This window comes from Trachurus japonicus, chromosome 8 (assembly GCF_045865225.1).
Source record: "Trachurus japonicus isolate A0001 chromosome 8, Traja_1.0".
Taxonomy (NCBI): Eukaryota; Metazoa; Chordata; class Actinopteri; order Carangiformes; family Carangidae; genus Trachurus; species Trachurus japonicus.
The window spans coordinates 9,511,947-9,516,287 of NC_140914.1; positions in this window are offsets into that span (position 1 = coordinate 9,511,947).

Here is a 4,341-nt window from a genome sequence, read left to right on the forward strand (position 1 = left end):
ACAGGCCATTCTTTCGGGCTTAGTGAGCTTCCTATTTTCTGGTGTTTGAAGGCTGGCAGGCAGGCAGAGTGGTGCTGATGTGTTGACGTATGGTGGGAGGCAGGAAGAGGCAGCTGCTGTTCATCTCCATGAGAGGAAGGCCACTCTGAGAGGATGAGTGGAGAGGGGCATTTCAGAAGATCTCTGAGTCAGAGCGAGTGGGGAGGCATCAGGATATTATTAGGGAGGTGTGCCTGCTGCCCTGCTATTATTGCAGAAATAAATGGTTCTGCTGCTGTAGACCAAAGACACACCTGCCCTGTGCTGTTTCACCGGCTACTGAGAGATGCAAAAGAGATTTGAAACTATTAAACCTATAATTCACATCAGATTATAGGCCTACAGACAGTTTTGATTGTTGCGAGAGAGACAAAAGCCACCAGGATGAAGCATGTTCACCACAGAGGAAGAGTAATGTTGCTACTATAGCCAGCAGAGTGAGGAAGATTTCTTAAAAAGTGAGGAACATGGACCTGAATCTTTGTTCAACATTCACTGCGGTTAATTCTATTATCTCCTTGTCTTCAGGTACATTTTAGTAACCTGGAACAGTTACAATATATAACAGAGCCTCTAATAAAAGACACCCAACTGAAGGTCTGCTTTTTTATTCTCTTGAATTCCTCAGCCGACTGAGACTCTGTATTATCTCAAGTGAAACAGCCACACTGCACTTAATCTCTAGTTTAAATGCACTTAAATAAATGATTGAATGTATAGCGCAGGAACCGAAATGTCACTGATGAGCTCCTTTTTGAAGCTTTGTGTAAAACATAAAGGCAGAAACGAAAATGTTAATGAATTGTCTGAGGAGTAGAAGATCAGAAGAGCCAAACGAATTTCATATCACACCTAAAGACCTGGCATTTAATTAAAGTGGCCTGAAAAATGGCTGCCTGGTTGGCTGACAACAGTTTCTCTTGAAGCAAATTAAAGAAATCAATTACTGCCGTGTGAAAGTGTAATGCCAGCACATCGGAGCCCCACAGCGCCACAATGAGACACCAGGCCAAAGGGAGAGGAGCGAGGAGGAGGGCGCCTCCACTGTGCCACATCTGACTGGCTCGGCTGCACAGTTTATCACGTCAACCTGTTACAGGCAACACAGCCTGAACGGGCCCACGCGCTGGAATGAAGCCGCAAATCAGCCGAGCTGCCTCCACAAGCCTGAGCCTCCTCCACTCTGCTCCCAGTTCTTACTCATTCTCTCACCTTCAGTGTCCCTCTCTCTGTCTCTCACACACACACACACACACACACACACACACACACACACACACACACACTCACACTAACAGATCACATGCTGAGGTTAATGATATTCCAGGATAGTAATGGCCATTTACTGTATTCTCCATAAAGCATATTCACTCATCATTGCTGTCCACTCCAAAGATTTCTCTTGTCGCAACCAAAGCAATTCTGTTTATTCAAGACATATTTGTACTTTTGTCTTTGCATATGTTGTCGGTCCAAATCTCCAAATATTCCTAACACAACGACAACAACAACAAGCAATGAAATTCACTCAGGGTGCTGCCCAGGACTGACCTTTTGGCCACTGTATTCATTTTGTGGAAAGTAATTTTTACCTTCTTTTCTTTCTTTCTTTTCATTATTATTTTTTTTTTTTACATGCGTTTATATTGTTTTCCCTGTCAAATTAGCCTTGCTAATTGGGACTTAATTGCTGTATGAATAAAGGCATTATTTTTATTCAAGATGTGAATTTAAACTATCTTGTTATATCTTCCTAAAAAAAAACAAAGGCAGAGAACTTTGGCCTTTCAGCAATCATTACTCGGACAGGATAGTACAGTGCACTTTTAGGGGACTATTTTCAGCTGAAGATCCATTCACATGTATTACACACGTGTTTCTAGTGGACAACAATTCAAAACAGTATTTCAAAATAATGAAGTTGTTTTTTTAAATATACTTTTACTGCTTTTCTTGTATAACCCACACTCTTATCAGAGCGTGTTAGTTTGCCAACAACAGAGCAATAATAATAGCTTTAGGGTAAAAGTTCAAATCAACTGTTTTCTAAATACATAGTTTACTGTATGTTTATGGCATCTTTTATGGTGCAGGGCTTTAGCTGATAATTAACCAAAAGTCATATTTATTTTACATTATGATTTACTTTTAAAGCTCAACCACAAGCAAAGAAACAGTAAACACATTTACCTGAGAGACATGCAGTGCTCCGAGAGCCAGTGAACAATTTTAAGTGTTGTAGTTTTAAAACATTTGGATTAGATTCAGGATGCTGGACTGAAAAGAGAATTACTACATGGTTGTGGCCTGTTGGAGGAAGAGCTACTATATTATCTGCTGTCATATTCCTGCTGTTCGATTTTAATACAGTACGTTACATACACTGTGCCATTCAGCCGGAACTGACTGCCACCCTCTCTAAATGTTAATCTCATTGTTATCAAATCAAAGTCAACACACACAACAGGAGCAGCACTCACATATAGGCTTTGTTCAAGGATACAGACAGCGACTCAAGGTCAGTGCGATTGTAAATTCAGTTTGATAAAGTGCTGACATAGATATTAGAGAGTTAATGCTAGTGGGTAACGATGGCAGTGGCTGTGAATGAAACAGATTTCTATTATTTAAAAAAGCTGATTTACCTGTGTGTATGCTCACCTTTTTTGTGAATCTCTGACCCTGAGCCTTGGCCTCAGCTCCATGCTGTCACCACATATTGACCATATGTGGGTTGACACACGCGTACTACACACACATACACTCAAAGCCTCCTCTGCCTTTTTCAGTTTCAGCAAGTCTGTTTGACAGGTGTGAAAGAGTTGCCTTCTTGCAGCGCCACAGCCATTGGTCAGCAGCATCTCCAGCTCCTGACCCTCCTTCACATCCTGCTGTTTAAATCTGCTCTGTTTCCCTAATAAAAGACTGTTCCATGAGGGAGGGCCTGTTGGAGGCTGTAGACCTGATCCACTGTGGAGCCGCACAACTTACAATGTGCCAAACACATTGGAGCATTGTATGAGTGCTGTTCTAATGTTACTATTAGGGATTGGGCAGTTACAGTATGTTCAATGGAGATAGTCGGTGCCAGTGTAGGAAGTCAGCATTGACTGTGCATAAGAGATGTCCAGTACATCTAATGGAAACAGTAGCAGAGGTCAGGGGTGATTTGTTCGACTTTCTTGACCACTTGGGGGGTCGACTCGGCAGTAACAAACTGTGCACTTTACTGGAATATCATTATCTTAGGTTTATACAGTGAAGTTGATAATCGTTGCTTACTGTAGTATGTGTAGCTACTTTTACATTGTCACCTTGGAAACTGTCGAGACCCAAGGAAGAATAGGCTAGCTGCTGATGCTATGCAGCTAACGGGAGTCTTAATAAATAGATAGACAAACACATCTGGAGGTTAAAGAACAACATCATCCACAAGGATGTGTTTCTGCTCACTTGATAAATCCAGACTAGTGTCCACTCTCTTTGGTCTCCACCAGCTCTTGAGGGAAATATGTGGCTATTTAGCTACTAAATACCCATCTCTGTGGTGCAGTTAGTCGCTAACCGTGTCTTCTGTTTGGTGCTGAGCAGGAAACACTGAAAACAACATCATAAGAGCAGTGAGATGTACTAAAACAGTAACACTGTGAGATTATAGGCAATTTAACTAAAAGGTCATTTACCCTCTATTTAAAGTAAACTGTGTGAAGTCGAAGCTGCAGAGACAGGTGATAATTGTCTGTAGGTTCATTACTACAAGTGACCCCTTCACACATTGTCAGCTAATGCATTATACATGTTATTGTACAACTGTAGAGTAAAGCAACATTAAGTAAAAGCAGCATTAGTGGGTAGTAAAACTAATTAAAACTAGATATGAACTGTAAGATGTACTATATTTCCTTTATTTATAAATGGTTTGTAAGCTTATTTAAATACCGGTAGTCAGTGTTGAATTATTGAGGTTGTAACATGTGGTTTGTGCAAGTGAATCAATAACACAAATCCTAAAAGTTGAATAGCAATGAAAATTGTCAAAATGGGAAAACTTATCTCCAAAACTGGAGTTCAGAGATGTCTATATGTCAACAAAACGACCGACTGAATTTGTTGGCAGGGAACAGTTTTTCTTTTAGCTTTGTTTATGATAAATGTTGTGTCTGATTTGTAATGGAAAAGACATTAACCAGGCTGACATGATGTTTGCTCCAAACGTGTAATTTGCTAATAGGAAAATAATAATACCTCCTTGGAATTTCTCTTTGGTTTGAAGTTTTACGCTTGGACTTGCTTGCATGTAAC